A 13,636-nucleotide genomic window follows, 5' to 3' on the forward strand; every position below is an offset into this window, starting at 1 on the left:
ATAATGTGAGATACGAAATAATTTTGAAATTTTCGTGGTTGGTGGCGATGCGATATCTGAAATTTCATTACCAATACACTACACTTTCATAGTTCGTAAGTGATACAAAATCTGAAATACGTGAGATATCCAAATTAGAGTGTACTTACCTTACCTATAATGTTGGAAAATGTATTTTAGTTTCTTTTTCGCTCCCATCTCCTAAAATTGTATACCTATGCATGCGTAATTGCGTACTCCGACGTTCATCGGAACTGCAGGAAGGTGATGTGAAATCCCAAGTTGATATTGAATTTTGGCGGTAACCAGAGAAATCCTTAAGTAAGGTATCATTCTTCAAGTTGTATTTTTTCATATCACAATAATTTATTATAAATTTTCAAACACAATTCTCGTTCGTTGTGATGGGAAATGAAAAATTTCGGATCGGAAAATTTTATGATTGGAAATTACATAGATACAAATAAGGATTTTGAAGTTTCGTGATTTTTGAAATCTTGATTGGGAATTGAAAAGGATCTTACAAAGAGAACCTCTTGAAGTGTCACACTCCAATTTGAACGAAACCGCGAGTTTTGGAAAGAGCATAGTCTAAAACCCTCAAAACCAAATTTTCAGCTGCCCCAGTTCATTTTTAGATTTTTGGCGAATTTTTGAAAATTCAAAATTGACGGTTTTTGGCGATTTATGCCTTTTTTTAAAAAAATACGTACTTGATCAATAAAAATTGTCAAAATAAGTCCCAAAACTAGTATATTAATTACCCAAATCCAAATTTTACTATTTCCGGCCATTCTTATGGAGCCTCCAGCGTGATTTTTCAATTTCTCCAGAATTTTGAATTTGCTCCAGAAAGCGTGAATATGAAGTTGGGCGGCTAAAATCGATTTGTATATTACACTCGACCTGTTTACCGAGTTTATCCACATTTGAGCCGATTCTGAGAGTGACACCTCAAGAATGGTTTTTGAGGTGTCACTCTCGCTCCAAAACGGCTGAAAATGGTAGAATTTGCGCTCCGGGGGTTAGTTCTTGAAGAAATACAGTGATTCGCATACATTTCAAAAATTTCCTCAAAAACGGTTAGATATCTTTTTATTTTTTGGATTTTTTAATTTTGAAAAAAGCTGGTCGAAAAACCACTCTTGAGGTGTCATTCCCAAAATCGGCTCAAATGTGGATAAACTCGGTAAACAGGTCGAGTGTAATATACAAATCGATTTTTAGCCGCCCAACTTCATATTCACGCTTTCTGGAGCAAATTCAAAATTCTGGAGAAATTGAAAAATCACGCTGGAGGCTTCATAAGAATGGCCGGAAATAGTAAAATTTGGATTTGAGGGGTTAGTTTTGGACAAAATACAGCGATTCGCGTGAATTTCGAAAATTTCCACACAAACAGGAGACTTTTGATTTTTTGGATTTTTTAATTTTGAAAAAAGCTGGTCAAAAAGCCACTCTTGAGGTGTCACTCCCAAAATCGGCTCAAATGTGGATAAACTCGTTAAACAGGTCAACTGTAACATACAACTCGATTTTTAGCTGCCCAACTTCATATTCACGCCTTCTGGAGCAAATTCAAAATTTTGGGGAAATTGAAAAATCGCGCTGGGGGCTCCAGAATGGCTGGAAATTGTGAAATTTGGATTTGGGTAATTGATATTAGTTTTGGGACTCATTTTGACCATTTTTACTGATCAAGTACGTACTTTTTTTTAAAAAAGCATAAATCGCCAAAAACAGTCAATTTTGAATTTTCAAAAATTCGCCAAAAATCGAGAAATGAACTTGGGCAGCTGAAAGTTTGGTTTTGGGGGTTTTAGACTATACCCTTTCCAAAAATCGCGGTCCCGTTCAAATCGGAGTGTGACACCTCAAGAGGTTCCCTTGTTAGATCAAACTAATTTTCACTCAAGCAGGTGAAGAAACTAGAGTCTCCCATTCTATGACACAGCACACTATTACGAGTACCTACCTGCGCTCAGTACATATGGGTACGTTGATTAGGATTATGCAGATGCGGAAGGGTTAATAATGGAATTCAAAGTCTAGTTTCTCTTTTTCGAAAGCAAGCCTACCCAAAGAACCCATCCTCGATTCCCTCGCCTGTGGTAGAGGGCTCAATTTTTTTTCTATAGAACTCCTTCAACTCGATAGTAAATCTTTTCAGTGAATTTTATCGAAATCCGAAGTTCTTTACCTAACGCTAACTTATCAAAAATGTTGTTGGAAATCATACTTCTCAATATATTGAGTACCTACTGAATGGAAAAATAAAATGAATGAAAATTCACAGTAAAATATTTTAATACCTACTAAAATCATTTAATTAAGAAATAATTTTAAAATATTAAAACCAAAAATACAAAAATACAAATTACATAAACCTATTATTAAAACCTACCTACCTGAAAAAATCACTTAGAAATCATAGTTTTTCTTCATAGTCCAGGAGCCCAACCTGAAAAAATGTACGAGGGGGGTTGAAATTGGGGACCCGGCCCAAAAGTTACTATATGTAGTCCTCTTTCCAGAAATGCCACTCTGGCAATTCGCAGGTGGGGCTTTTAAGCACAGCGAAAGCTCAAAGTTCACAGTTTTTATGAACTTTCAACTTGGAAAGTTTTATGACTGAAACTGGGGGATTCTTATAGGATTTTTCACGCTGAATCCAAATATGCCGGTCTGCCGACCCCTAAGTGTCCCCAAAGGGGTGCCAGAGTGGGTTAAAGGGGTAAAAATCGCAAAAAATGCTGTAGTTTTTCAATAAATTTTCGTAAAAATCAAATAGATGACAAAAAGTGGCGAATTCTTGAAGAATTTTTCGCGCTGAATCCAAATATGTCAGTCTGCTAACCCCTAAATGCCTCCAAAGGGGTGCCAGACTACTTTAAAGGAGTGAAAAAGGCAAAATATTGAGGTTTTTCACATCTTAGGCGCATAAACATAGCATTATTTGGTACCTAATTATTTTATTCGAATGTGGTTTGCGAACATCATTTTTGAAAACAGCATAAAATTCTTGTAGACATCCATACGCGAGGTGACAAAAATTTTCAACCGTCTCCCCTCATATTTACCCCCCGAAATGGCGTTTTTCAACGTATTTTATGATTTTTAACAATGTAGATTTCGCGAGGTACATTTGTGATCTGTCACGAGAAAACCAGCTTAGTGTCCAAAAAATCGATATTAGGGTGCTGAATCCGACTGTGGGGGTTGAAACGTTCGCGAACGATTCTCTTGACCCTAAATCTGAGGTCAAAAAAATAGAGCAACTACAGTAAACGTTGAAAAAAAATTTTTTTTTGATTTTCTTGAAAGGTATGTCTTGGGGAGTCGAAATGCAAATTTCTGCAACAATTGGCCCACATTTGGAGGATTTGTGCCATATTTTGAAATTTGAGTAAAGCTTGAGTTGGAAAAATCAACTCTTTTCACCTTGAACAAATTTGTTAAGAAACGGGATAAATTTAATAATAATAACTTATTCTTCATTAATAATTCATACTCAGGTAGTTTTTGCAACATTTTTGGCGAAAAATTCAAAAAAATCAAAAAAATTGATTTTGGGAAATTTTGATTATTGGACTTGGCAACCTTGAATGTGATGATTTTGAAAACAAAATATCGGGTTATGTTGGCACTCATGGGGGCCAAAAGTGGTGCAAGTTTCACGGACCTACAAATTTTAGATCACCTGATACATAGACTCAAATCTTCAAATGCCCTTCCTGTAAAAACCCCTTTAACCCACTCTGGCACCCCTTTGGGGACACTTAGGGGCCGGCAGACCGGCATATTTGGATTCAGCGTGAAAAATCCTATAAGAATCCCCCAGTTTCAGCCATAGAACTTTCCAAGTTGAAAATTCATAAAAATTGTGAACTTTGAGCTTTCGCTGTGCTTAAAAGCCCCACCTGCGAAATGCCAGAGTGGCATTTCTGGAAAGAGGACTACATATAGTAACTTTTGGGCCGGGTCCCCAATTTCAACCCCCCTCGTACATTTTTTCAGGTTGGGCTCCCTGACTATCATGTGAAGTTTTTAAACCCAGATTTCCACTCGGAAATTCAAAATCAATTTAAAAATCATGCTTTTTCCTCAAAATAATACAGAGGTTTTTTGCATCACAAATATTCGTTTCTACCTGCCAACTGAAATACAACAAATAAGTACGCCAATAAGCTGCCGTTTCTGAAACATCAAATATTCCATCCATGAAAGGATCCATAAATGGACATAAAAATGATCAGAATATAATTTATGAAGGGTACTGACGAGCGGGATCGAGTACCTCAGAGAAAGGCCCTAAGTAGGTTATGCTCTGGTCATTGGGAAAAGAGCTTGGGAGGGGGGGGGGGATCGAGTACCTCCGAATCCGATTCTCAAGAAGACTCTAGAAGCGGAGGAAGAATGATCAATTACAATCCATTTACGTTCCGTCCAGTCATTCTCATTACAACAAGCATACAGAGAAAAGAAACAAAGAAAAATCTACACCAATAAAATGTAAAACCGGTACGATCCATTTTTTTCAAATTAAAGGAAAAAGAATGTTGTAAACGACACCAATCCATAAAAATCAGCACCTCCTACATTTTCAAAATGTAAAGAAACTCCACATGTTAACTATAAAATTACGAGCACAAAAAGCTTGAAGTGTTACTCTTTTGTAAAATTATACGCCGACTGTAAGGATACTGAAAATAAATAGGCATGACGAATTTTTTTTTTTCAAATTCAACCTGAATTCTTTTAGTGGTGCATGACTTTATTTAGTATAGTCACTAGCCAGACACTTGCAGCGTAGAAAATGTCGCTACAGGACACAGCTGAGGGTAATAAAATCGACCCTTGGGGAAAAAAAGGTTGGAATCGGATACATCCGTTTTGTTTCACTATGCTATTTTTCACACTTCACACACTTACGTTGCTGTTGTTCATCAATTAAGCCGAGTTTCGAAAACTATTAAACACTTGATTTATTCGCCCTCTTAAAAATTGACCACGGATCTTGTAAATCTGTTGCTACGTATATGATTCTTATTATATCGGAATACATTCTCCATGGTGCAAGCTACCTACTGAAAAGACACATTTTATCACGTACGTAGGTTATATTTCCAACGTCTCATATTGTGTGCATATGCCCGAGTGGTGGTGCATGTGCAAATCGGTGTAATGACGTAATTGTGGCGCCCAGGGCATTTTTTAAGATATACCTAAATGCTTGGCCAAATGGCTACCCAGTGACCATGTTTTGGCCACTCAGTATATTCAATTTGTCCACGAAAGTTTTTCCCTATCTAAACCAAATCAGGGCATTTTTTTAACATATAAATGCATGGACAAATGCCCATTTGCCCAAGAAAATTTTTTATTTGCACTCAAAATCACCAATCTATCCTCAAAATTCTCATTTTTTTCAAAAGTTTCTAACTTGTTATTTTATATTTCTCAAATTATTCATAACTGTGCTTGGAAAGTATTTTTGTTTGAACTTTTAAAAACGTCTGTGGTGGAAAAACTGACTTTTTACTTGAAAATTATTGCTGTTTTATTTCTTGAAATTATAAATTTTGAAACGCTTTTATCCTAGCTCGCTTCGCTCGGGCCAATTCGATTCACTTCTCTGCGATTAGAATTTCAAGAAACCATTAATGAAATTTGGAAAAAGTTGAAATCAGAAAAATCGAATTCTTACATTAAAATTGATGTTGTTCTACTTTTCAAGAGGGGGCAAAACCGGATTTTTAGGCATGAAAAATCGAAATTAGAAGAGGTAATTTTTCTGAAAACCTTTCGTAATGTACATACAGAGTGGCCCAAAAGTCAGTATCCCGATTTTCACGTTTTAGTTTTTCTTTAAAAAATCAAAAACTAAGCATCCTAGAAAAAAACTACCGACATCGTGTCGATTCAAAATTTAATTCTCTACAACTTTGATATCATGAAATTTTTTTTGGACGCTTCCTTTCGCCTCCAGATCGATTTTTGTGACGTGATGATTTTTATGAAAAAATTTTCAAAAATTCATTTCTAAGAGTTTTAGTTTTTCTTAAAAAAATCAAAAACTAAGCATCCTAGAAAAAAACTAACGACATCAAGTCAATTTGAAATTTAATTCTCTACAACTTTGTTCTCATGAAATTTCTTTTGGACGCTTCCTTTCGCCTCCAGGTCAACTTTTATGAAGCTCAGTTGGCAAATTTTTCGAAAATTTTAGTTTTTTGTAAAAAAATCAAAAACTAAGCATCCTAGAAAAAAACTAACGACATCATGTCGATTGGAAATTTAATTTTCTACAATTTTCCTCGATATAATTTTTTCGTAGGATGCTTCTTTTCATCTCCAGATCAATTTTAATGAAACTTAGCTTGCAAATTTTTCAAAAATTTTAGTTTTTTGTAAGAAAAATCAAAAACTAAGCATCCTAGAAAAAAACTAACGACATTATGTCGATTGGAAATTTGATTCTCTACAACTTTGATGCCACGAATTTTATTTTAGACGCTTCCATTCACCTCCAGATTGATTTTAATGAAACTCAGTTTGCAAATTTTTCAAAAGTTCATCTCAAAAAAAATTGGACTCTTTGTTTTTTGACAAAAATTAAAAACTAAGCATCCTAGAAAAAAACTAATGACATTTTAGCAATGGAAAATTTTTAAATGAACTTTCGAAAAATTCAATTTTTTAAATTTTTATTTCCATTTGGCATTTTGCCGAAAATTTAAACTCTTAATCTGAAACGTTCAAAAAAATTATAACAATGGTAAAAAAATGCTAAAAAAAGAAATAAACGATCACAAAAGATGCTCAAATTGAGCACCTCCTGCTTCAATGCAGGCTGGGTATCGTCGTTCATTGGCCTGAATCATCCTTTGTATCAATGGCAAGTCATTGTTTAGAACATCAAATTCTGCACGAATTGCTGCCCTCAGATCGTTGAGGATTGCCATTGGCGTTCTGAACACTCGATCCTTCTGATTCAGGCCAATGAACGACGATACCTAGCCTGCATTGAAAAAACTAAGTCCAATTTTTTTTGAGATGAACTTTTGAAAAATTTGCAAACTGAGTTTCATTAAAATCAATCTGGAGGTGAAAGGAAGCGTCTAAAAAAAATTTCGTGGCAACAAAGTTGTAGAGAATCAAATTTCCAATCGACATAATGTCGTTAGTTTTTTTCTAAGATGCTTAGTTTTTGATTTTTTTTACAAAAAACTAAAATTTTTGAAAACTTTGCAAGCTAAGTTTCATTAAAATTGATCTGGAGATGAAAAGAAGCATCCTACGAAAAAATTATATCGAGGAAAATTGTAGAGAATTAAAATTCCAATCGACATAATGTCGTTAGTTTTTTTCTAGGATGCTTACCCGTACGGAAAAAAACCATGGTTGACTATACGAAAAATCATAGTATAGTAACTATAGTATTTTCGCGACTATAGTTACTATAGTAAATCATAGTATAGTATAGTTCAGTGTAGTACCAAAATTTTAGGTAAAAAATTGCGTTAAAACACTGATAATGGAATGTCCATTGATAAATTGTGTATTTTCAGGCATTGTAAGCTAATAAAATTTCAAAAAAATGAAAAAAAAATTTCAAAAAATTGTGGCCCTACCGGGGCTCGATCCACCGACCCACACATCACGCAACATACGTTTGTTTTACCGTCCGTCTAACCCACTCGGCCAAGTCGCTACTTATGGAGAGAGGGTTTATTTGTGTATATATTCTATACTTTTAGCCTTTTAGGTCTGGACTTAGTAAATTTTCAACTTTTTGATTTTTTTTTTTTTAATGATACGTTTTTGAAAGTTGATAAAAATTATTTTGAATACCATATGATGAATAGTTTTAGATAAATTAAATAAGTGATTTATTTGGGTATGTAATATGAATTATTAGGCTGCACTTGGAAAAAAAAACTCAGCTAAAATTTTGGTATAGTGTGATGATTTTTTTTTAAAAATTAATTTCATTTTTCCAAAATACCCGATGAAAATGTTTTAATATTTTAATTTTCATCTTAAAAATTTTTTACACTTGCAGGTTTATGGAGCAAAGTCCTTCAAAAACCTACAAAAAAATGATCGGATCTGAATTTGGATATAAAATGTGTGTCGATTTTTTTCCAACAAATTGTGTCATAAATACTCATGTCCTCAAATAAAAAAACGTGTTCCTCTTTAAATTTAAAAAAAAAATGTGTTCCTCTTTAAATTTAAAAAAAAATGATTTTCACTGTAATTTTTACAAAATTTTCGCGAAATTCTTATTTTATAGGTAGTTACTATAGTTGACTACGAAAATTTTCATAGTTAGTATTGTTGACTATGAAAATTTTTGTAGTTTCTATAGTTGACTACAACTTACTATGTTGACCACAAAAATTTATCGTAGTAACTATAGTTCACTATGAAAATTTTTGTAGTTACTATAGTTGACTAAGATGTACTATAGTTGACTACAAAAATTTGCATGGTAACTATAGTTGACTTTAGTCAACCATAGTATTTTTCCGTACGGGTAGTTTTTGATTTTTTTTACAAAAAACTAAAATTTTCAAAAAATTTGCCAACTGAGTTTCATAAAAGTTGATCTGGAGGCGAAAGGAAGCGTCCAAAAGAAATTTCATGATCACAAAGTTGTAGAGAATTAAATTTCGAATCGACATGATGTCGTTAGTTTTTTTCTAGGATGCTTAGTTTTTGATTTTTTTAAGAAAAACTAAAACTCTTAGAAATGAATTTTTGAAAATTTTTTCATAAAAATCATCACGTCACAAAAATCGATCTGGAGGCGAAAGGAAGCGTCCAAAAAAAAAATTTCATGATAACAAAGTTGTAGAGAATTAAATTTTGAATCGACATGATGTCGATAGTTTTTTTCTAGGATGCTTAGTTTTTGATTTTTTTAAGAAAAACTAAAACGTGAAAATCGGGATACTGACTTTTGGGCCACTCTGTATAATGATTAATGATGTTATAAAAAAAAAACGGTAAAATTACTGCTCGAGTAGAGCGAGAGCGAAAGTTTTTTGAAAAAATGAGTCCCAACAACGAAAAAAATGTCATTTTTGCATGCTTTATTTCAAATTTTTACTCGCGAGTGGGGGCAATGGCCCCTTCGTTCTTCCCCCTGGCTATTCCACTGTCTCTTGGCCACCTAGTGAAAATTGCTTTAAAAATGGCCTGCATTGCAGCCTCCATTTCGGCAAGAGTTGAACAATATATATAGCTCACGAGAGACATTAGATGAAGAGGTAGATTCGAGGGATTCGTGAAGATGGCGGTGGGTAGTGCGGGGACTGCTACCAGATGTGCTGATCAAGTGCGTTTAGAATGCATACTGATTCGAAGGAAAGGACGAAGATTTATGTACCTACTTTACTATAAAGCGAGACACAAGTACCTACCTACTAGTATATTTTCCGTAGTTCTCTCTTCAATTTGATAGGTAGGTAGAGGTACCTAAAATGGCAACTTGTGAAACTATTATTGTTTTTTTTTTCAATTTCAACAGTATTCTATGTAGGTACTTACCTATACTTTACTTTATACCGCAATTTTGTAGATAAACTAATAGGTAATATGATCAAAGGTACGAAGTTTAAATGAAATCTCGACTGAATTTTTAAAAAACCGACTGAAGAAAACTTTCAAAAATTTCTTTAAAATTGTTTACTAGGGACAAATAGTACATATCACTCAGTCTTCCTTTTCAAATAATTTCTCTGAAAATGTTCGCTTTCTCAAAGTAAGTATATTGGGTAATATGTACCTACAACATGGAGAAATACCATAAAAACGTTTGTTTCAATGTTAACACTGAAAATGTTTCAAAAATTTTGCACCCCCGCTGATTTTTATTCGTGAATTACCTTATTAGTATTCATTCAACATTTTTTCAGAAGGGCTTCACACAGCCAATTTGTTAACGTTTTATCATAAAAAAAAGTTTTCTGACGGCATTTTCAAAATTTCCAGTCTATATTTTTACCTACCATTACCATCCAAACCCCTCTTTTATAAATTAGTTCGAATCGTCTCTGAAAAATTGCCCAAGCGTTATAAAGAAAGTTTGAGAAAATATGTAGACTAAATTCCAAAAAAGAAAAATTGTCGAATGTTGAAATCGCCTTTATGAACTAAAAAAATCTGAATTTGATCATTTGAAAACTTGGGAAAATTTGATTCGTTGAAAATTTTGATGAAGCAGGTAAATCTGATTGCAAATTCTACTCTCATGATTGAATTACATAATATATAAATTTTTGAAAGCTTCTGCCTCTACTTCGCTCGGCCTCGTTCAATTATAGCTTTTTAGAAAGTTCAGTTTCAAATACACGAATACCTATCTAAGCTTATTTAAAATTCAACTTTCTAAAAAGCTATCATTCAAATTAAAAAAATATTGAACTTCAAGAAAATTAACTTTTTGCTTGAGAAAACTTGTTTGAATTTTCGAAAGCTTTTGTCTTTTTAATGAAACACCAATAATTTGAAACGAAAAGTTGAAATTTCTATACTACAGAATACCTATAATTTAACTACGTAAGTATATAGATATCAAACGACAAATTATTTCATTATTTTATCTCTTACAAGGGAACTACCTGAACCGGCAGAAACGAAAATGAACGAATCAAAGCTAGATCGAAAGGGGGCCACCTCAGGACCCCAAATCCAAAATTTCAAGTGCTAAAGTTGATTTTTTATCAATTCTCCAGCCTATGTGGGTTGCCTTTAACCATTTCTTGCGGTTGTCGCGAAAATTGGCGTCTGCCGGTTCAGATATGTATAGGTATTAAACTTCTCAATGAAAAAAAAAAAAAAATTGCTGGAGGCTCCGGAATTGTTGAAATTGGGGGTTTACCTATTTAGAACGTCGAAAATAGGTCAAAGCTCGAATCCGGATCGGTAGCATTGCAAAAGATGAAATATTCAACATTTTCAAATTTTATCATTTTTTCCAGTGGCCAACTGAACTGGCAGAAGCCGATTTTCACTACAACCCCGAAAAATGGTTAAAGGCAACCCACATAGGCCCCAAATAAAGTTATTTGTGCTAAAGTTGATTTTTAGCCGTTCCACAGCAATTTCAAGTTTCTGGAGAAATGATAAAAAATCGTTGGAAGCCCCAGAATGGTCGAAATGGAGGTTTTACCTATTCGGAACGTCGAAAATAGATCAGAGCTCTATTCCGGTTAGGTAGCATCGCAAAAGATGGAATATTCAGCTTTTTCAAATTTTGTCATTTTTTCCAGTGGCCAAAAATACACATCTGAACCGGCAGACGCCGATTTTTGCGACAACCGCGAAAAATGGTTAAAGGCAACCCACATAGGCTCCAAATAAAGTTATTTGTGCTAAAGTTGATTTTTAGTCGTTCCACAGCAATTTCAAGTTTCTGGAGAATTGATAAGAAATCGCTGGAGGCTCCAGAATGACTGGAATTGAGGATTCACGAATTTCGATAGTCGTAAATGAGTTAGGGACGCCATCTGAACCACTTCCCGAGAAAATTCCATTTTTCATCAATATTTTCTATTTTTGATATTAATTGATAATTTTTCGGATTTTTCAATTTTCAAAAATTCACCAAAAATCGAGAAATCAACTTTAGCACTTGAAATTTTGGATTTGGGGTCCTGAGGTGGCCCCCTTTCGATCTAGCTTTGATTTGTTCATTTTCGTTTCTGCCAATTCAGGTAGTTCCCTTGTTAGGTAACTATGCATACCTATTTCATTGTAAAAACTATTTTATTCGGCAAAATCGGTATTTTTCTTCTTATTCCAGTCGACAAATAATCAGGAGGTAATGTGAAATTCAAAATTGATTGGCTGAAAATTTTCGTAACTTGGAGGTAATACGAGATCTGAAATTCATTCCTAATTTTTGTAGTTTGCTGGGTGATAGAAGTTTTTCCTTTTTTACTCAAGTACATAGATATTATTATGTATTATTGCTTGAAGCTCGAATTAATCATAAAAAAATGTTGCTCCTTGTTATTGATTTCAGCGGATTTTTTAAAAATTAATTTTTGATGTAAATTAAAATTTTAAACATTTTTTTAAAAAGTATGAATGATGAGAAAAACACAATTTTCGGAAATATGGCAACGTTGATAAACGACTCAAGACATCAAGAGATGCACATCGCATTGCATCGCTTACGTACAGGATACGTACAGGAGCCCAATGACATGGCCGGACCGACGACGGGGAAGGAGTTGGAGGACGAACATTATTCCAGAATTTCCAGATCATTCCATTATGTAACCGAGTCGATGCTGGAAACTGTACCTACTTAGTTCTATTGCTGTTGCTCGTGCCGTGCGTAGTTCCTACCTTACTTCTTAGTTAGATCTTCGCTTAGTTGACGTTTCTCCTTCGGCGTATGTGTTTGTGTATGCAGAGAAGTTTTCGCGTGAACTGTGAAGTACATATATTCAAACCGTTGTGTTTTTATACTTATTTTCAATTGTTAACGTCGAGAGGTAGTGATGGATGCAAAGAAGTTTGAAAATCGTCTTACCGATTTGGAACAAAGACAAGATAAATTCGACGCACAAATCCATCAAATACAGACCAGTTTAAATGCACTGTCAACCGATGTCCAAGGTCTACTTTCCAGAGAAAAGTCACCATATTTGAGCTTTGAACCACAGGCGCTTCGAGAATATGCTGTCTGCTTTAATGATGATAATTCGTTATATCCACATGATTTTGTGGAACAATTTGATCAGTTCTTTGCAAGCATCGGTGTGGAGGAAAACTACAAATGCTTAGCTTTCAAATGCATTATCCTGACTACGGATAATCAGCGGTGGAAGAACTCAGTACATGGGGTATATAAATACGAAGAACTAAAAGATTATTTCTTTCGTCATTATTGGGATAAAGCAGCTCAAAATAGGGCTGCATCCAGATGTAAGCAGGAGTTTACAGAGGCGAGCGGTGACCGTGAAAAAATAGTCGACACCATGATAAAATGGGCCAACTCTCTATGCCATTTAAAGGGAATGTTACACAACGACATTCAAGAAATAATTGGTGACTTACCGTACAATAATTATTGGAAAGGATTAAGAAAACCCGGCCAGTCAGTTGAAGAATTGAGAGATCAATTGTTCCAAATAAGGATGATTCTTCGCAACAAGTCTGTGTAAGAACGGTTCGAACAGCAACAGTTGCAGTAAATAATGATCAAGGTAACTCGCCTTAATATCAGTTACAAAATCAAAGGAATCTTTTCGCCTTTCACCTTTTCACAGCTAAGGCTGGTATGCCCTCACCGACCTATGGTGATTCACGAGCTCTAGTTATTGGTATTTTAATAAAATCTGGATTTTTTGAATGTACATTCGACAAATAAAAATTGTTGCAACAAAAAAGCAAAATAACTCCCCGGAAATTTAAAATATGTATAAAAAAATAGTTTTCAGCAGCTCGCGAAAAAAATAACTTTCTAAAAATTTTTTATGAAAAAAAAACAAACTGTTTTTTGTCAATTTTTGACAAAAAAATGGGTTCTCTTTACGGTAAGGTATGATTTTACGCAAATTTGCAAATTGATAAAGGTTTTGTTGGTAATTTAAATAGCATAAATCTGATTTTT

This window comes from Planococcus citri, chromosome 3 (assembly GCF_950023065.1).
Source record: "Planococcus citri chromosome 3, ihPlaCitr1.1, whole genome shotgun sequence".
Taxonomy (NCBI): Eukaryota; Metazoa; Arthropoda; class Insecta; order Hemiptera; family Pseudococcidae; genus Planococcus; species Planococcus citri.